Source organism: Asterias amurensis, chromosome 7, assembly GCF_032118995.1.
Source record: "Asterias amurensis chromosome 7, ASM3211899v1".
Taxonomy (NCBI): domain Eukaryota; kingdom Metazoa; phylum Echinodermata; class Asteroidea; order Forcipulatida; family Asteriidae; genus Asterias; species Asterias amurensis.
Genome location: NC_092654.1, coordinates 20,402,355 through 20,425,034, shown reverse-complemented (window position 1 = coordinate 20,425,034; position 22,680 = coordinate 20,402,355). Strand labels below are relative to the sequence as shown.

Here is a 22,680-nt window from a genome sequence, read left to right as displayed (position 1 = left end):
GACAGGGAACAATGGTCATCGAGACATAGCTCAAGTACGAGCGAAGGGACGGAAGTGGAGTAACTTTACTCACACCTCTAACAAAAACAAATCTGGAACAGAATCAGCTCAATCCATAATGCTTTCAAAACCCATGGAATCGTATCATCAGTCCAATCAATTGGGCGCTTTTGGCGACCCCAACCAGAAGCATGTTTTAGATTTTGGTCATTGGTTGCGCGTTTCGCGTTTTCGGTAGAACCATTTTTGACGAGGCTTTTTCAACAAAACTGTAACCGACTTGTTGGCTCTGTTACGCCTGGTTTCAAGATGCCGGACTCAACAAACTTTTGAAATATTTCAACGGAATTTTGTGAAAATAAAGCATACCATTACAAATAATAATTTCTGCCAAGGTCGTGGGATAACATGTTCTTCTGCAAACGCACACCGGGTGAAAATGGGTAAAATAAAATAAGAGGTTCCATTATGAACAAAAACCTGAAGGCTGTATATTTTTAGAACGTGAATGTTCAATCGACGTACGTACCTACGTCATGAACTGTTTCTTGTTGATGATCCGTTTTCGCGTAGCTCTCGGAATATTGTTTTGGTCAGTGAACTTTACGTCCGGTATTGCTTCCGGTAATAATAGTCGCTATAAAACACAATAGAGAAATGAAGCTCAAAGTTAAACCGTTGCAGAAATTGTCGCTATACGGGCATTTGGGAGATTATCTAGATAAAATAATTAATGGGAACTTACGTTTTTGTCTTTGTTTAAAGTGTACTAAAATTAAGTTATTATTATCGAAGTAACAAGCAATAATGCAGCCTCAATTGACGACCCGAGTGTGGATTCAGTGGTTACGTTAGAGTGCATGTTCGCAGTAACCACGTGCAAGCATAATGTCATGCTTCTTTTCTCGTTTATTGATTTCTTAAAGCCAGTGGACACTTTCGGTAGACAGTATTGTCCAAGGCCCACACTGCGTGTATCACAACTTATATATAAAATAATAAACCTGTGGAATTTTAGGCTCAATCGGTCATCGGGGTCGGGAGAAAATAACGGAAAACCCACCTATGTTTCCGCACGTTTCATCGTGTCATGACATGTGTTTACTATAAATCCGTAAATCTCGATGTCGGGAATTGATAATTTTGTTAATGTTTTCTCAAAAAGTAAAGCATTTCATGGAATAATATTTCAAGAGAAGTCTTTTACCATTACCTTCTGTAAACCCTGTAAGTTATTTGTAAATCTGTGATTGTTTTTTTCTGTTCCGAAAGTGTATAATGGCTTTAAAGCAAACTTATTAGAAGAATAGTGACGTATTTTCCTGGAATGAATCTCAGCAAGATACACTGTTGACATAAGAGGTTGAGTTGCGTACCAACACAGGGCAAGCAGTCGGTTGTTTTCCTCTGTTGACAGCAAGATTCTCCGGTCTTTCATCGTCTATTCCACATCGGCGATCGGTTACTATCTAGGGTTATCCTATCCAACAATACATGTTGCAACGGCTAAAGATATCGTAGATGTTCTGTGGGCAAATAATTGTCCCAGTGTTTTGTAGATGTGAGTGATTAAACCACAACGTTCGGCTTGGTTTCATCCCATATTTCCAATTTAAACCTCAACTCAAAATTGGCAATAGTACATTGGCCCGGGAAAATGACCTATTTTTAATCGGTGTATCGTAGTTACCTGGATATAATTATTCCTAGATATGAAATCATAGACTTAAATTGATGTAAAACAAACCATGCTTGACTGAACTAGCCCCTAGTCTCTTATCAAAAAAAGTAATCACAATTTAAAGGAAAACTTTTCCCCCGTTTTTTCCTGATTCGAAATTTGAGCTTTACATGGCGACATGTTCAATTGGAAGTCTACCTGCCCCGTGGCACCAGTCTTGTTTTAATAACGGACATCTTTGTTTCTTAGAGAAAATACGCTTGTGTATTAATAATTCTTTGAATAAAAATGCACAAGCATGAGTCGGAATTAAAACAAAACAAACATAATATACTGGTATCGCCAGAGGGCATGCGTTGCTCTTGTAGACGTCTTTTGGGTTTATGAACCGTTTTATTCTGCTGTTTTGAAGTCCAACTTCCATACGAAATGGAAATTAGGTTTATTATTTTAGTCTAGAAATATTATTATTCATGCTTATCAAAGTTATTTATAAGAGAATGGTGATACCGTAATGGCAATTTAAGACTAGCGGCCGTCTTACAATACAATGGACGAATGAAAACAGCGCTGTGTGAGCAATAAAAACACTATGCGTATGGCAAAATATTGGTGGGTGGGTGGCTCGTTTTATTCAAGGAGACGGTATTAATAGGGTGCTAGCTGAGAGGGTGGCATTTTGGAAATGTGTAGAATCAATGCTTTACCATACCAGAGGAGAAAGTATTTAGCGAGCTTGCCTGGGAGGATGTTATTTTTGAGACGTATACATGATGCTTTAACAGAGGTTGTGACACATGTGTCTTTAAAATGCAATGATGATGCTTCGTCCTTCGGATGGGACGTAAAGCCGTTGGTCCCGTTTGTTGTGTAACGCAGCTTTCTCCAGCTTTCTCCAGAAGATGATCAGAGCATACTGATCGAAACATCGAGTTGAAAACCAACGGTTCTTTTCAGAACCACCCCAACTCATTAGAGATAGTCATTACATGGTGTTACCGCAAACCTTTCTACATCTTATTTCCACCATGCAACGTTTCAAATCATACCAGTGCATATTGAAGACGTATAAATACATAATGCTTTGCTATGGAGACAACTGTTGGGTGTGAGAGCTTTGCTGGGAGCGTGGTATTTTGGGGAAGTGTAAACATAACGCTTCGCGGCAGGTGAGGGGGGGGGGGGGGGGGGGTAGGGTTTAGGAGCTGGGCTGCAAGTGCTTCTAATGGCCACAGTTGTTGTTTTTTCTGACACGAATATGTTGTTTTACCGCTTTTTATTATTAGAGGAACATTACAGAATTGTTTTTGCTAACAAAACAGTTGATGGCAGTGTGAGCACTCTATACATAAACTGACACACCCGTAGAAGTTTGAGATCGATCGGACATCTGGGTCACGAGAAAATAATAGTGAAAAAAAACGTCTACAAGTTATGCATTGCATCGATGCCAAAACAAAAATGAATAAAACGCTCATACTGAGCGATAAACTCCAAACGCGAAGTTAGATTATTTATTTCTCATCCAATATGAAATTTCAGACAGAAATATTTCAAGGGATGTTGTATCATCATCATTAGACCGTGGACGTTTTATGTAAATCCGTGATCGTAATGATTTTTGTTTCTTACCAATTCTGTAACGTCCCTTTAATGCAAAATTAACTTATTTGTTCATTTACCCTTTTTTGACTAGGATTTCAAACGACAACCTTGTAAGACCTGCGCTTTTTGCACAATCATGTATTGACGGTTTTTAACAACAAATAAATTAATTAGAATTCAAGTAATGTTTTACTCCTTAACCCGAGAGTGAACACTTCGTTTTAAAAAGCATGTAATAAGCATAATGACGATTAAGAGTGGGTTCGAATCCCTCCGGATTCACGCCTATGCACCCAAGAGAGCGAGCACTCAGCCCTCAACAAAAGCGTGCCACAGTTCCAGATGAGCGCAACATAGAAAGCAATCGGAGCGGATATGAAGTGGTGCAGTTGGAGCGATCGGGCTCACCTGGCATGCTAACTGATGATTCTTCATCAGATAGCCGAGGGGGGCTAAGCTCATTCAAGCCCCGTACATCGAGTGATCTGCTGATCATGAATGCTGACATTATCAACGTCCCCATCTTTCTATCTTCACCATTCCGTTTCCATACGAGATAGAGAGGGGATATTCAGCAGAGACAACTCTATATGAAATAGGTTAGGGGTTCGGGTAGGGGTTTAGGTGCAGAATAGTGACCATCTTATATTTGATTTGTGAAGAGATAACCCCATAGGTTAGGGGTTTGGGTATGGGTTTAGGCGCACAGATGTGGATGACCATCTTACGTTTTGCATTTTGTAGAAGTGGGATAGTAAACACACTCATGCAAAACTCTTTTCTGATGGCCACAAACTGTGTTTCATACATGCGACTGTCTCTGTTGTGTTTGACGGTAACAACCTTTAAAACTCAACATGTTGTACTCAGTGCAAAATTGTACGGATTGAAAGTAATGACACATCAGTGGTTCGTGGAAGGAGATAACTTTTTTGTGGTAGCTGGTGGTCGGTGTAGGTGGCAAGGAGAGCTTGGACGATGCAAATGTTGTGCATATGAACAAAAATAAAGAGAAAAACAGATCTAAAATATAAAAAATAGCAAGCATTTCAGTTTTATTTTGTTCAAACCTTTATCAATGTTGTATTCAGTTACTGATGCAGCTGTGTTACTTCCCATGACCAATATTGTGTCTTAAGACTGTTCAGGACAAATATTGTACGGCATCGTTGTAACCAAGACTTCTTAGGACCAATATTGTACACCATCGTTGTAACCAAGACTTCTTTTGGACCAATATCGTACAGCATCGTTTTAACCAAGACATTTTAGGACAGGACCAAAACTGTGCAGCATCGTTGTAACCCAGACTTCTCATGACCAATATTGTGTCTAAGACTTTTCAGGACCAATAATTATTGTACGGCGTCGTGTGTTGTAACCAAGACTTCTTATGACCAATATTGTACAGCATCGTGGTAACCAAGACATCTTAGGACCAATAGTGCACAGCATCGTTGTAACCAAGACTTCTTAGGACCAATATTGTACAGCATCGTGGTAACCAAGACTTCTTATGACCAATATTGTACAGCATCGTGGTAACCAAGACATCTTAGGACCAATAGTGCACAGCATCGTTGTAACCAAGACATCTTAGGACCAATAGTGCACAGCATCGTTGTAACCAAAACTTCTTTAGGACCAATTTTGTACAGAATCGTTGTAACAAAGACTTCTAAAAACCAATATTGTACAGTATCGTTGTAACCAATACTTCGTAAGACAACTATTGTACAGCATCGTTGTAACTAAGCCTTCTCAGGACCAATATTGTACAGCATCGTTGTAACCAATACTTCGTAAGACCACTGTTGTACAGCATCGTTGTAACCAAGACTTCTCATGACCAATATTGCACAGAATCGTTGTAACCAAGACTTCTTAGGATCAATATTGTACAGAATCGTTGTAACAAAGACTTCGTAGGATCAATATTGTACAGAATCGTTGTAACCAATATTTCTTAAGACCAATATTGTACAGCATAATTGTAACCAAGACTTCTCAGGACCAATATTACACAGAATCGTTGTAACCAAGACTTCTTAGGACAGGACCAAAACTGTGCAGCATCGTTGTAACCCAGACTTCTCATGACCAATATTGTGTCTAAGACTTTTCAGGACCAATAATTATTGTACGGCGTCGTGTGTTGTAACCAAGACTTCTTAGGACCAATAGTGCACAGCATCGTTGTAACCAAGACTTCTTAGGACCAATATTGTACAGCATAGTGGTAACCAAGACTTCTTATGACCAATATTGTACAGCATCGTGGTAACCAAGACATCTTAGGACCAATAGTGCACAGCATCGTTGTAACCAAAACTTCTTTAGGACCAATTTTGTACAGAATCGTTGTAACAAAGACTTCTAAAAACCAATATTGTACAGCATCGTTGTAACCAATACTTCGTAAGACAACTATTGTACAGCATCGTTGTTACCAAGACTTCTCAGGACCAATATTGCACAGAATCTTTGTAACCAATACTTCGTAAGACAACTATTGTACAGCATCGTTGTAACCAAGCCTTCTCAGGACCAATATTGTACAGCATCGTTGTAACCAATACTTCGTAAGACAACTATTGTACAGCATCGTTGTAACCAAGACTTCTCATGACCAATATTGCACAGAATCGTTGTAACCAAGACTTCTTAGGATCAATATTGTACAGAATCGTTGTAACAAAGACTTCGTAGGACCAATATTGTACAGAATCGTTGTAACCAATATTTCTTAAGACCAATATTGTACAGCATCGTTGTAACCAAGACTTCTCAGGACCAATATTACACAGAATCGTTGTAACCAAGACTTCTTAGGATCAATATTGTACAGAATCGTTGTAACCAAGACTTCGTAAGACGACTTTTGTACAGCATCGTTGTAACCAAGACTTCTCAGGACCAATATTGCACAGAATCGTTGTAACCAAGACATCTTAGGACCATACAGCATCGTTGTAACCAAGACTTCTTAGGACCAATAATGTACAGTATCGTTGTTACCAAGACTTCTAAGGACCAATATTTTACAGCAACCAAGACTTCTTAGGACCAATAGTGTACAGTATCGTTGTAACCAAGCCTTCTCAGGACCAATATTGTACAGCATCGTTGTAACCAAGACTTCTTAGGATCAATATTGTACAGAATCGTTGTAACAAAGACTTCGTAGGACCAATATTGTACAGAATCGTTGTAACCAATATTTCTTAAGACCAATATTGTACAGCATCGTTGTAACCAAGACTTCTCAGGACCAATATTACACAGAATCGTTGTAACCAAGACTTCTTAGGATCAATATTGTACAGAATCGTTGTAACCAAGACTTCGTAAGACAACTATTGTACAGTATCGTTGTAACCAAGACTTCTCAGGACCAATATTGCACAGAATCGTTGTAACCAAGACTTCTTATAGGATCAATATTGTACAGAATCGTTGTAACCAAGACTTCGTAAGACAACTATTGTACAGCATCGTTGTAACCAAGACTTCTCAGGACCAATATTGCACAGAATCGTTGTAACCAAGACTTCTTAGGACCATACAGCATCGTTGTAACCAAGACTTCTTAGGACCAATAATGTACAGTATCGTTGTTACCAAGACTTCTAAGGACCAATATTTTACAGCAACCAAGACTTCTGAGGACCAATAGTGTACAGCATCGTTGTAACCAAGACTTCTGTAGGACCAATATTGACACATTCATGGGCTTAAACTTCTATAGAACCAATGGTATTCGGCTCTGTTTGTGGGTGTTTCGGATGATCATTATTAACGTCGCCCTATCAGACTTCAATCAACCTCTATGAGAAGGTGACTATCTTCTGTCTGCATCTTTAATTACATTTCATTTAGCCTAATGGTGCATCAAACAGTACTGGTTATGTAAGATGCTTTTTAGGTATCTAATTTAATGATTAATTCAACAGCTGGGACACATTGCTGGCTACATACAAACAATTACCGGCTGGGCACTTAACGTGCCAGCAATTCTTTAGCAAATAATATTCTCATTAGCGTTCTGATCTTTTATGTAAATAACAAGAAAAACATGAAACAACTTTAGTCATGATGATATTCAGTTAAGTCCATTTGTTGTTGCCTTACCAGGAAATTGACTCGGACAACTTCGTTTTTGTGTCAAGATTGTTTCGTAAGATGTAATGATTAGCAATAACTCCAGAAGTATCCGACGCAATGCAAGTTAAACAGATTTTCTGCACGTTTTATGACAAACATTATTACGTAGGTTCGGTGGACTTAAAGTTCAAAACGTTAAAGTAGTGTTTTTCCCGTATAAATGTAGTAAGTTTACATCCATTCGTTTTGAAATTTAGTAATCCAATAGACTTCTTTCATTCAATGTGTTTTCCCTGTTTGTTGTTGTTGTTGCTCCTGCTGGTGGTGGTGTTGTTGTTGTCATTGTTTTTGTTGTTGTTACTGCAGCTGCTGCTGGCGCCACCGCCTCCATTGGACGTTGGCCTCTCTGCGTTTGTTCTTTGTTGTTAGATATTAATTAGTTTGCGGTAACATCATGTGGATGTCTACTTGCCAGGTATAGTTTGTTCTTTAGAGAACTTTCTTGGTAATGTACTACTGCGGAGTAGATTCGTCCGATTTTTTTCGACCTGGGAATACTATTTTAGCTTAATATGATCGTTTTTCTGCACTAACACGGAGTAAGTTCTTATAAATTTGTCTCAACGTTTCGACTAGCTCGCTCTGGTCAGCGTCGGGTGACTGTTGATGGCGTTCGTCTTGTTGCTGCTGCTGATGTTGTTGTGTTGCTGATGTTATTTTGCTCTTTAAGTTGTCGTTGACGAGTAAAACATTAACCATTCACTTAAATAAGTTTCAGTGTCGATGCCTGCCCATCAATGTGAAACATCCAATTGAGATAAGTTGCGCAGAGATAAACAGACAGCAGCAAGCCATTGTCAATATTTATTACTTGCTCTCATCCATAATGGATTAATTCCAATGGTATTTTAAAAGCTTTGCGCGGGTCTGGTCTGTGTTTGCATCAAAATAATTTAATATCCCCTAGATACATTTCATTTTAAATTACGAACCATTTGCTAAATGTTTTAACGGGTAAAATGCCAAGTTAAATGGGTTGGTAAACCGCTTCTCGTCTTTTCTTTGGAGCCGTGCTCTGACTTTCAATTAATTGTTCAAGCTTTAAAAAAGAGTACAACTTGTGAGTAACTCTTTCCCATCATCAAGTACTTTGAAATTAATTGATTATGGATCGTGTTTCTTTGAACGTTAAGTCTGAACCACCCTCCCGCTCCTTTGACTGACTCTTTGCACACTTCTGTTGATGGGTCTAGCAATGGGCTATAAGAGATACTGGTTTAAAGGCAGTGGACACTATTGGTAACTACTCAAAATAATTATTAGCATAAAACCTTACTTGGTAACTAGTAATTGTGAGATGTTGATAGTGTAAATCATTGTGATAAACGGCTCCCTCTGAAGTAACATAGTTTTCGAGAAAGAAGTAATTTTCCACTTATTTGATTTCGAGACCTCAGAATTAGATTTAGACTTCGACGACCAATTACGCTCAAATTTTCACAGGTTTGTTATTCTATGCATATTATGCTGAGATACACCAAGTGAGAAGACTGGTCTTTTACGATTATATTGGCCTTGTCTTTAAAACCCAATGCCTTGTTAGATACTGTCCAATAAAAATAAATCTCGTCTAACTGCACGAGGACTTAAAGCTTTATCCACAGTAAATTAGAGAAATTCCCTTCGGCGCCGGAGTGTTGGGTGGGAGACGTGACAATCGGCGGCGTAATAATGCGTATCTGCGTATTCATGGACGATGTATAGGCCTCTTATTAAGAGAGTGTGAGCGAGCTACATCCAGATTCAGACAACTAGTTTGAAAGGGAAAAGCCAGACAGGGATCAAAAAAATCATTCAACAGTTAGTGCCTATAAAATAAAAATGAGAAATAACTGGTAGTATAGTACAACACACGTATGATGGCGAAATGTTAAGGTGATGGAAAAGGGTTTTCCGGCCTTTAACCTAAGTAATCAATGCAAGTTTGATGTTGAATTTGTAACATATTAATCAAAATTTGAATGAATAATGTGCGTTTGAGATCTAATGTGTGCATTTTCCCAAATTAAGCTTGTTGACATTATGAGCCACACTTGTTAGCGCGCACAGAACCTCTTCTGTGGACGTTGTTGCTGCACTCGTTCACTCTACCTTAGTGCAAATGTAACCTGGGTAAAAAAAAAAATTAACAGGTTACATAAACTAAACTTCAAAAAGTGTAACACGACGCATTGATACCATTGCAGATGATCAGATGCGTGTTTAGCAACGTTGAAATTTCGTCATTATTTAATTTCAAGTTCCATTTTTACTCGGCCCCGGGCCCACTACCACCAGCTGTTTTTACACTCTTTGTCGATGACGCCATCGAGTTGGCGTGCCCAAATTCTGCAGAAGAAAATTACAAACTTATTTTGCCAGTTGAATATTGATTAGGGCCTACACATTCCCAGAAGTAAACAATTATTAAAGTGACCTTTTGTATGTCCTGCAGTAATGTTCAGATATAGGCTAAAGCATCGTTATTTTGAAGATGAGGACACACTACGAGAAAACCTCAAGAGAAAACCTATTTAATGGAAATTCCGAGGGGCAAGTAGCCAGAAATCGCCTTAAATTGCACTCTAGGGCATCTTAATCAAAACCTGTTCTGGGCTCTTAAAGCCATACGATGCCCCACCCCTGTAAAATACTACACGATTGCCAGTGGTTACTGCAGAGTGTACGTTTGAAAAACATGTATACCTCTTTTTCAAAGTTGAAGAACATCGATTGTACAAATGTGTTTGTTTTTTTTTTGTTTTTTTTTGTTTTTCAAGGACATCAAAACTTGTGTTTCTTTCTTCCTATAAACAGTGGGTTTGGGATGCAATGACGTTTGATAAATACAAATCCCTCATAAGGGCTTTTGGTTATACATTCCGATACTTCTGGGGACCATTAGGAGCTCCCTATCTACTGGCTTGTAGTCGTGTCAAAATGTTATCAAAAATACTAAATTAATTCAGTTTAACAGCTGAGAGTTGAAAAGCTTCCTTAAGGGCAGGAATATCGTCTATGTAATAGGGACAGATTGCTTTGCTCTCTTCCATTATAGACACAACGTCAATGGGACAAAGGAGGTATCTTGTGAATTTCAGAATCAAATCGACAACTAGATATGCACATAATGAATCCACCTAATGCCCATAATGCACAGACATAATGAATTTGTAACTTTGTCAAGTTCAATATTTAATCCATTAAAGGTGAGTTGAGGCCAACGATTGGTATGGGAGGCTTCGAACAAGTGCATAAAAGGTATACACCTGGTCATTTAAAGCCTCTTTCTGGCGCTTTGCGGTCGATTCCAATGAATGTTACATAAACGAGCACGAAAAGCCCATTCTGACATTCAAAGCGAACTTTTATCCTATACCTTTTTAGTTTGATGCAGTCATTTCCTTTAGTTTCCCACTAACAAACTGAAACATGACCTCGTGAATAGTATGTATTTGTAGATCTAGTACATACTTGTAGAAAGACTGTTGTTTTGATTTAAATTTACTAGTCAGGTCTCATCGTCACGGTTTTTTTTTTATTGTTGTCGTGTTCATTCCTTGTCTGTATCAGGTAAATGTACAAATTAAAGCAGTTTGCTTGACTTTATTCCTTACTGCATGTTGGCTAGCATGTTAATTACTCGAGGGTATCTTTAAACGTCCTATACATTGTTGAATTATGTGGTATCCAACTGTCCATAATTATACTCATTGTTATTTATTTCAACTGTATATTAAATTGTCATTGTCAAAGTAAAAAAACAAATCTGCATTGAATGGAATAGAATATTTTGCTTAACATCTGTGATTTTACCACTGGCTGTGGTTATTATAGTTTGGTATGGCCGAATGAGGTTGATAATTAGATTGATGTCTTACTAATGTGCCGCGAATGCAATGTGCACACTGCACACTACTAATGCCATGTGCATGTACAAAGTAAGGTATCAATATTTGGTTTGCGGTGAAGGCGTATAGACGTTGTGACCCGTGACATCACATGCTTACAAAAGAGCCACAGAGCCTTGACTTCCTGCAGGCATGATTTGTACACAGCCTGATGAAAGAAAACATACAATCTTTTATGGAGAAAATTTTTTTTGGAGGTTGCACTGTCTAATTCTTATCACCTTTTATGAAAGGGGGGCACATCTCAAAACTTGTCCAGTTTTTACTTTCATAACTCTTGGAATTATGTCGAAATTACGACACAAAATGACAACTTTCCCATATGACCAGTGCAGTATCTTGCCTGCCAGACTAGCTGAAGAATGCACAAGGTCACACTTATTGTAAACAAAGTTCACATGGTCTATACTGGCTGGGTTTAGATTATGTTCTTTTGAGAACTCGATTGCTTTACATTCGGAAATCTCTCGAGTTCCGAAAAAATCAACTCCGCGGTAGAGAATATAAAGCAGAAAACAAGCTCAAAGAACATAGTCTTTAAAGCCAGTAAATGTACACGTGGTGTAATCGTATACCCAAATTTAAACCCAAATTCTTTCGTAATTTCTTTACCCAGAAGTCATCTACAACTGCCGCCGCTTTCTGATCAGATCTATTTACAGTTAAACTAAGTTAACTTTCAACTTGTGTTTATTTTTGACTTGCGTTGCTAGCTATGCTTCCTCAAGTTGACGAGTTTGTACCCATTGCGTATATTTGCACTAAATGTACAGGACGGTAATTAAGCTTCCAGTGACGCCTGATTCTCCGTGTTATTGGAGCAGAATTCGCAAATTGAATAACTCTTATTGGCTACAAATTACACAACTTGTTAGAGAATAAATACCAGCGACCTATCTTAGATCCACATAACCTGTCCTTTTTTTTACCCTTCACTTAATCGGAAGAAGATCCATCGTGACAATATTGTCACAAGCAACGGGCACTTCAAAGCTCCGAGCCGAAGGCCCTTAACCATATTCCTCCGCCGATGAAAAAGCTCGCGTCTCGAATAAAAATGCAATTAGGGGGCTACTGCACCGGATTCATGGGTCCTGTCTGTGGTCGTTCCAGCTCATTTATCTTGAGAGAAAGTGACAATACTAACACTCCAGCCTCTTGTACTATGTTGACTCGGTTTTTATTGACCAGCGAATGGGGGGTTATTGCGGTGTCTAAAAACTGTCATTGATTTGCCTAATATTTGTCCAAGATTTGAGTGCGGGTTTTTTTTTCTAATAAATTTTAGATTGGATTGGGGTCAAGCAACCCGTGGACAAGGGAGGTTGCTATCTCTGTTGAGGTTACTACTCCGTGGAAAGTTGCCTTGCTTGGAGCATGTTCAGAACAGTATCATACGCTTAGTGCGTGGTCATCACAGTATCATGGGTATTTGTATTATGTCTCCCAGGCCGGTAGAGGTCAATGGCTTTGGTTTTTTCTTTTGGTCCATTTGGGTTTGAAAGCATATGATGCAAAAGTGGAAGTTATTGTTGTAAGAAGACGTAGTCAAAGAACAAGGATATCCTGAAACAAGTAAGCTAAACATTTTACTATGCGAAGCGTCCAATAATTATCCATGTTGGGGGCGCCTGTCCAATAGTAAATTTCAAAGCGTCGCGGCTGTAAATACATGGCAAAACAATAGATGACATAATACGCGTGAACAATGACGCGACGCGTCCATTAATTATCAACATTGGACGGGTGCCTGTCCAATAGTTAATTGTAGAAAGCGGCTGTAAATAGATGGCAATGACACGTTACGCGTGTTTTACCAATGGAACTATGAGGATTTCGGTGTGTAGTAAATACAATCCTAGATGTAAACGTGTTACTTGACGATTCTAATAAATTCCTCTAGTAGTTCCCTTCAACAGGTCCTTACATAGTATAACTCCCTCTAGTTTAAATTGATTCGTCGATTCGATACGCATTTTCTCTGACTCGTGCGACAGAATGTGAGCACAATTGCTCTGTTCAAAAATTAGAAGTGGACCTATTATCCACCCGCCAAACCCCCGCCCCATCCTTATCTGTGTAAAGATTAATATCCATTTCACTGTTACTCATTCCAAACGGAAACTCTAAAGGTGGAAGGAGAGCGGTCAGATTCCTTCATATTGTATAGAGGTACTTTCATATTGTATAGAGGTCCTTGGACTTCACCTATCTCGTTACTTAAAGTCAACTTCATGTTGGTGTTTGATGACTTTGTTATCTTTATGTATTTAGTATTCTGCATTGCCAGGTATAATGCCTTTAGAAATTGTGACGTGGTATTCATTTCCCGCCATTTTGTATTCATTTCTTGATACCTGTACTTTAATGATAAGGATCCACATTGTGACTTGTGGACATATTCGGCATGGTCAACGAGGATTTATTTCACTAAAAGAGGGGGGATTATATCCTCAGATAGTCGTGTCACTTACCACATGAAAGCTTTAGGTTTAATCAAACTCTTTATTTGTATATTTATTAATGACATTTTGATGTGTTTCTTTGAGTTTGTTTTTGGCTGCCACATCTTGCGAATCGCTTCTACTGACGCATTTAAAAAATAGAACTCAAAATGAATACCTACGTTAATGAATATGAATGCATGTTGAAGGAAACATAAACATACTTTTTGCCCATTCATGTCCAATGTTTAAAGCCCGGTTCATACTTCCTGCGAATGCGATACAAATTTTGATGTCACAAATTTGTGGTCGAAGATGCCAGTCACTGAAGCATTTAAAACTACAAAGTCAAAGTTGTGGACAATTATTACGTTGATAAACGGGAAGGCATTGTGTAAAACTCGTCGAGAAGAGGTTGAAACATGATCAGATGTTGTTGCCATAAACTCCATTGTATAACGTTGAAGGTGGGTAATGTCTTAATACATCAAACAATATCAGATATTAATATCTCACTTAATCAATACTAGAAGTGACAAGTGGATCGCATGATGTCACTAACATCTTTCAATAAATATTTGCTAACGTGACAGGTTGTGTCGAAATACAAATTAATAATTCTGCACATTGGGGAGTTGTTGTGATTTTTAATTAAATAAAATGCTGTTGTTAAAGGTACTAGACACTTGGTAATTAAACAAAATAATAATTTGTTTGCATAAAAACTAACTTGTAACGAGTAATGGAGTGCCGTTGATAGTACAAAACATTGTGAGAAATGGCTCATTCTGTAGTAAAGTAGTTTTGAAGAAAGAGGTATGTTATATTCTGACTCAATAGTAAAACGCTTTAGGCCTCACAGTTGTGCGACAAGGGTGATTTTTCTTGCAGTCTTCTCTTGCAACTTCGATGACCAATAAAGTCAAAATCTTCACAGGTTTGTTATTAAATTATGAATATGGTGGGATAAACCAAGTGAGAATACTGGCCTCTGACAATTACCAAACGTGTCAAAGGATGGATTTCACACAGATTTAAGACTAGTCTAAGTTTTTGATATCTCCTAGGACTAGTCCTAAGTTTTGACTAGTCCTAACTTTTTGTGAAATCGACCCAAGTCCTTTAAATGCAAGAGCTCCGCATTTAACAATCTTGGAGTAAGCATTTTATTACAGTTGAAGAAACCTCGCATGATTTCAAATGAAGGCACACTATTGGCTGATTCCTCCAATAGGCCCACACTTATATTAACCAATGACAAGCCTTATGTGGTCCTTAACAAGACGCCATTACGGGCTTGTGACAACAGAAATGCCAAAATGAAAGGAACTATTGTAATGATTGATTGAGGCAATAAAACACCGACACCTTAAGTGCTGATCCGAGTATATAGATGGGTAAACCGCTCACTTCAAAACTCCCCCGTTCCTCTTCTGGATGATCTCGCCTGGATAATTCTACACAATTTAGTTGTTAAAAAGTTGTCACTTTAAGATGGCCCCCCATGTCGCCTTGGGGTTAGTTATTATTACTTATACTGTGATATCATCCCCTTGGTTTAACATGTGAAGTTGAGTAGAAACGTTTAGGTGGGGGATTCTTGTGTTAATGCATTGTTATTATAAGAGATCGGGATGAGGTCAAAGCAAAAAAAAAAAAAAAAAATGCTGGATGAAATTGAGTCATATTTTCGTGGGGATTTGATGTACAAAACACAAACAAGTTGATTTTCTCTGCTTGTTTTTCTTGAGTGAAGTTATATTGTAACAACTCCGTGGTTTTTGTTTTGTTTTCTTCATCAAGTGTGACTTAGAGAATTTATTATGTTTTAATAACAACATTGATGTTTGTATGATATAGTGATGAATATGATGTTTTTTTTATCCGTACACCGATTTGTATTACGCGCTGTATACTCCTATACTTTCCCCGAGTTCTGTGGGTGACAATGTCCACAGGTAAATCACTCGGGCGTAGGGTTCACAAGACTCGGAAAAGGATTCTCAGTCTACACTGCTTAAAGGCAGTGGACACTTTTGGTAATTACTCAAAAGAATTATTAGCATAAAACTATACTTGATAACGAGTAATTGGGAGATGTTGATGGTATAAAACATGCGAAGAAACGGCTCCCTCTGAAGTAACGCAGTTTTTGAGAAAGAAGTAATTTTCCATGAATTGGATTTCGAGACCTCAGAATTAGATTTTGAGGTTTCGAAATCAAGCGTCTGAAAGCACACAACTTCGGGTGACAAGTGTGTTTTTCTTTCATAGTTATCGTGCAACTTCAACGACATGCATATGTTAAGATTGACAATTACTAATTGTGTCCAGTGTCTTTAATACACACGTAGACAAAACCAATGTTCTTTATCCCAGACCCCCAAAAAACATCTATATAAACATCATGATGGTTGAATGAACTCAATCACAATTTGGTTAGACCGTACAAGTCTCTCACACCTCAAAATAACTCAATGTGTTAAGGAAATCAATTGACCATAACGTTTAAAGACACTGGACACTATTGGTACCTGTCAAAGACCAGTCTTATCACTTGGTGTATCACAACATATGCATGAAACAACAACCCCCCCCCCCCCTCTTCTTGATATGCCCCCCATATGAAATCTATACAAAATGCACAAAATGAATGATTCCATAAATCAAAATACAGCTCCCAGGTTATTAATCTAGCCCCGCTAACCCCCTGCCTCCCTCAAAGTATTAAAAATAGTATACAATATATAAATAAATAATGCTGGTAAAAGCAATACTGAGAAAGGCACTACTTATATAATATTGCTAAATGGGTAATGTTAATTTTTATATTTGAAAAAGGTTATGTTATTGTTGGAGTCAAATTATTTTATCCAGGAATAGTTTGTTTTCTTACAAGGTAAACCACTGTATTTCCTAATACTTGAGGACGTCGTGTTTTTATTTCGAGAAAAGAGGGGGAGGATAAACATGTTTAATGGATTTGAAACTAAAGTGATTCATTTGAAGTGTTCATTGAAGTGAAGATGCTCAGCCTTAAATTCCCTTTAGCAAACACAATTTAGTTTTATTGTGTTCTGTCATAATTATGAGTAAAGCCTTTTGCTCAATTTATTAATTTATTACTTACAGGATACAAACAATATTTATTTCATTCCAAACTCTTGTTTAAAATGATACAATATAATACGAGAAATGAGCAGTACATAGCTAGGTAACAAAATCAAAAGCGTTAGTATACAAATTTAATATATTGTTATATATTATAAAAACTAATGATAAATAAATAACTCGGAATTAATTATGCACAAGAGATGAACGAGAGCATGAGGCCGTCAGAGTAAACCGAGGCTTATAGAAAGAATTCATTATACATACAAACAAACAAAACAAAGATGAAACAAGGACCAGACAAACAGACCGGACAGTGACATTAGAAAATACCGACGACAAAATACAAAGAATATAAAGCCAGGCTAACTGAAGACGCCAAAAGTAAATAGATATATAGAGAAACAGCTATGTTACATAGTGGGAAAGAAGGGCTCTTTATTTTAACAAAACTCAACTTTTTAACATAGTGGGCCTATGTATTAAACATGAGAAAATCAAAAAACATTACATGCTATTATTACTAACCAATGAATAAACGATAGCCCCCCCCCCTCCCCAAAAAAAAAAAAAAAAAAAAAAACATTTACATACCTATTGCATTTTCGTTTACTACCCTTTTTGCTCAATTTGCTCATTATGCTGAATTGAAATGGACGTTTATAATCATCGATAATATCTAAAAGCTGCAATGAGTTGCCTTGTTTTCATGAACACATTTTATCTCAAGCTAACTGCTTTAGTTTTCCACGAGGTTTCAAACAAGGCAAACTGACTTGGGCTCTTAGAGTTCCTGTGGTTGACACTGTAGAGCGTTCGGCCAATTAGCAATGCCTAATCGCCATTTATTCGATTCTCACTCTTTTCATCAATCGGCTGGTATGGCTAGTCTATCAATTAATTATTACAGCCCTGCTAGAAAATGAATCCACTGGTCCACCATCATTTGTTTGAATTGGAGGAAAATCTCTTCTTTAAGAACTAATTTAGTTGGGTCTGTTTTTGTTTCGTGTTGTGTTTTGTTTTACTGCGCCTCGAACACCAGGCAGGGTGGATTGTGCGCATTACAAGTCTTTATTACTCATTGTCCTATGCTACTGATTGGTCCACGCATGCGTGGGCCGGGCCCTCTCCTCCCCTTTGGTACGTTTATTATATATGGGGTGGAAACGGTCAATACATTGATATTAAGACGATAAAAAAATACATCAGAAACTGGCTGACGTTTTAAATCTGGAACGCAAAATGTCATTTTGTTTTCTTCTTCTCTACAAAAGAATTCAAATCAGCAGTTTGTTTACAACATGTCAAGTGTGCACGTACAATTATCGTTTCCGGAAGGGAAGCTGTCACCACTCATCATAATTTAGTTTTAATCCCAGTGCTTAATCAAGCTAACTAATCCATAACCAGCGTTTACACTAACCAGCGTTAATCCGACTCACATTAAATTCCAAGATATACCATCATTAACACCTACCATACCGGGCATTTCTCCGCGCAGTTATCTCGCCTGTCATTTTCTTTTTAATTAAAGTCCCTGAGCGCGAGATAAAGCGAAGTCGTAGGTAGCTAGCTTCTTGTCTATCACCGCCGAGTCAAGACGATTGCTGCTGTCTGTTAGAGGAGGCACCATCACCACGCATCACATCGCTGCATCAGTCCATTGGTAGCACTCCCAGCGCGACGCACACTCCACATTAACTTCTCGTTCAAATTGTATCCGGCGTTATTTGCTGTGGAGTTTCATTTTTTATCAACTGCCAATCGAGGCGGCGTATAGACCTACTACTACCTATGATAGCAAACGGTGCGGATTGGGGGACGCGGTAAAGCGCCATAGGCTGTGACTTTTGACTTGTGTGTGTTGTGTGGGCGAGTTCTTCTCCTTTTTGCTGGCTGGCGTTGCTCCCTTTGGATAAGTCTCGCTGTCGTATCGGGTGTGTGTGGAGATGATAGATCGTCCATGTATGTAAGTCAAACTTTATTTTCTATTTAATTAATAAGGTGATAAGGTGAATGTCAAGAGAGACTGTGCCGACAAACGAGAAAATGTGTTTCAGATTTCTTTACGTTGGCTCTGAAAGATCGAGGACTCAAGTGTCTTTAACCCAACCCTTTTCGTCATTTAGCGTATTACAGATTATAACGTTGCGTTTCGATCTATTGTGGCGAAACCTAGGAACACAGTTTTTCAAGACATATCACATTTTAAAACCAGGCTTTTGGGTAGAGAGAAATGCATTTAGAGCTCTGTTATATGTTTGCCCTTTAATTATTATTTTTTTATTTGTTCATGGATCACATCCCAAATCTGTTGGCAATTATTTGTCCCTTTTTTGCCGTTATCTGTTTTAAACAAAGTTGAAATCCTATACATGGATATCAAATGCGCGTGTGTTTTAAGCAGCTGTTCAATGCAGACATCGATCAATCAGAAGATATGAACAAAGCGACCAAATCAACAAAACTTGTTCAAGACAGTAACGTGAAATTAATTACAAAACACTTGTTGAAACGGGTAGAATTTGAGCAGTTTCTAGAAAATATGACTAATCTGAGCATCCCTGATGTGTTTTGGGAGAGTGTTTACCTTCTTTTGGACCCGGCAGGAAACGAACGATATGAAGACAAATACATTTAATAGATGTTAAAGACACTGTACACTATTGGTAGTTTTCAAAGACCAGTCTTCTCACTTGTGTATCTCAACATACGCATAAAATAACAAACCTGTGAAAATTTGAGCTCGATTGGTCGTCAAAAAAAAAAAAAACCTTGGAACACGAAGTTGTGTGCTTTAGATGATTGATTTATAGACCTTAAATTCTAAACTTGAGGTCTCAAAATCAAATTAGTGGACAAATTGCTTCTTTCTCGAAAACAACGTCAAGTCAGAAGGAGCCGTTTCTCACAACGTTTTATATTACCAACCTCTCCCCAAATGAGGTTTTATGTTGATAATTATTTTGAGTAATTACCAATATTGTCCACTGCCTTTAAATTTGCATCGGGGATAACGAATATTCATTTTGGTTTTCAGTATTTTGCGGGGTTCTGTAGAAAACACCACAGGTTTATTTTTCGTTTTTATTCTTATTATTCATCGATGTTTCGTGTTGGTTTTACCGGATGGATTACTAACCTCTTTTGACAATCAATTATTTTCAACTTTATGCAGTGAATGGTCTGTAAAGAACTGTGACAAATATCTGATGGGTTACATATGTATTTGCTCCCATGTAGTCACGCATAGCTGGAAAATCATATATATATGTGTTTTTGTCACGTCGAGTGTCGTTTTATTAGATTTCCAGGATGCATACGAGATAGCCTATTGCAACTGGTTAGCGGAAACGTTACGCTAACACAATAAAGAACACATTAGAAATAACTAATCTAGAATATTCACACTTTTTTCTAAATCAACGTGAAAGTAGGCATTTAAAATAGTTTTTGAAATAGTTTTCAAAATGAGAGTAAAAAATAAATGTATAGCTTTTAAAAACTACTCAATAGAAGGAACTTTTGAACAATAATCGATGTGGTCCATTTTGAGTTAGAACAAGACAAAAATAATGTGATTAGGCCTATGTTTGTCAAGTTTTTGTAAGACACTGTTTGTCAAGTTTTTGTGAGACACTTTGCACATTTTAGTCCTAAATCGACTGAACACTATTTTCACGGAAAGATGGAATTGCTTTAATTATATAACAATCTATTCCCTTTTAACTTAACTAATTAATCATATTTTTGCTGGTCAACAATTATGCATATGTCGTAAGAGACTAACGACGCTAGAAATTAAATATTTAGCATGAGTTAGGTTGACGAATTGAAACGAATAACAGAGGTATGAGATGTAACTTTTTTCCCCTAATTTTACTAAGCCATCTTTTGCTCTTTTCTATTTTATTTTTTACTAATAAAACAATTGTTTGGGGAGGGGGTTGACTTTTAATTGTAAACGTAAAACATGACATTTTCACAGCGTGGGCCACATGCTTACAAGCGCCTCTAGGTTTGATAAACATGAGCCTACGCATGATCGTGTTTATAATTTGTCAAAGTCGCTATCTGATAAACGTGGAGCGTCTTGATGGCTATCATAATAGTTTCAAATGGTACCATGGATGTCTCTATAGTAAACCTCTTTTAAAACTGATCAACGATAACCGAAAGATCTTTAGTACACTAGGCCTATAGATTCCGAGACGATGCTTTTAGTTCAAGACTGTCCCACTCTTAAAATTTCCATATTCTGTTGGATTGTGAGCAGGTTGCTTCTTGAAGGTCGGCTGTCTGTCTGCAAAACCTACCCCGAGGTAATACAACAAACACAAATAGGTAATTTATCGAATATTGGAAATGTTTACTTTATTTGTCTTTGCTTACACATCGTCTACAATCACGGGGTCCTTGAATTAGTCAACCTCTCTCTGCCCTGATGGATTTTGATAAAATTGTTTAGTTTTCTCTTTCTGCTTCACTTTTTTCGCAAGTACGTAATTTGCTGGAGCGCCGTAATGATTATGTAATTTGTATAGGCGATTATTTTCAGTAAAAGGTTAACAAGAACACAAGGTTGGATTTTCTTTCAAGTTCTCCGAACAACGTTTCCTTTGGGTTATTTTTAAATAGCCTTTAACCATCTCTCCCAAACATCTGTGCAAATAGTCTCGAGTCTAAGTCCATGTGTAAACCTCTGCCGTTCATGACTTTCAAACCACGGCATGCCCTTCTTCCCTTCCTCAATCAAGTTCTTAAATTACTTCCTTACACGGACTTTAGTCTAAAAGATAGACCGGCGTTGACTTTAGTTTCGTCTAACAGATATCGGTTTCGCAAAAACAGCACACATTTAATTAAATTGACCACGGACCCTTGTAGCATAGTGGACTTGATATAACGCTGTGTGTTTTAAGTACTCGCCACTGAAGACACACAACACATGATAAATCTGCAGAGTGGAGACTGGCGTATTCTCCAATCGTCTCAAGTTGGTGCTCCTTCTTCCCGAATGGTTTACAACTAAAGAAATAAAAACTCGTCGAAGGGATAAAAATGTCAAATTTTAATGCCAAACTTGATTAGTAAATAGCATCTTACAGAAACATCGATTAAAATTTAAAGCTAAGTATATATACACAGTCGCCGTTAATCTTCCTATAGTTACTACGTCATCTGAGTTCGCTGAAAAGCATTACCAACAAAACAATTGAAATTCTTGTGGGAATTTACTTGAATCGTGGTTCAATTTCAAAAGATAGCCAAGGCTTATTATGTATACATAATTTGTGTAATTGTCTGTAAATTTATTCGGAAGTAATAAGTTCACAGGGAACAATAGGTGACTCTCGTTAACAGCTTCCGGTAATATGTATGGCGATTATTTCTGCATAAGGTTAACAATGAGCACAATAGCTGTTCCAGGCTTTTATCTGGCTCAATGCTCATTTTAACTGCTAAGGCAATATTTTCCGACAATATCATCGTGATGAAAGTAAAAGATACATTGTTGCAGAAAAATGAGCGTTTTATCAGGTATGAGCTAAATTATGATATCACCACTAGCATATCAGCATTTACGGGTGAAGGGGGTAATTTATAACTATTTGTACAAACAATTAGATGGATTGATGCTACTTTTGTTTCTACAAACACAAGCTGGCGAGGTTTCCTCCTACCGCATGTAACAGTGTATTGCTTCAGGTGGCTGGGCGGTCCAGTGGCTAAAAGGCCAGAGTATTGATATGTACAATTATTTAGTCACAAAATAATTATT

General features: G+C 37.7%; 1 protein-coding gene across 3 annotated transcripts in view; it reads left to right on the top strand.

The window, feature by feature from the left end:
- Window positions 1-22,680, top strand: part of LOC139939875 (neuropeptide S receptor-like) — an 89,197-nt gene that overhangs the window by 12,301 nt on the left and 54,216 nt on the right. The window contains exon 1 of one of the 3 annotated variants that reach the window (XM_071936030.1): window positions 18,607-18,867. The exons of the other annotated variants lie outside the window; for them this stretch is intronic. The gene's annotated coding sequence lies outside the window, so the exon portion shown is untranslated. Of the gene's footprint in view, window positions 1-18,606; window positions 18,868-22,680 lie in introns of those variants that run through there. 3 annotated transcript variants of the gene reach the window in all.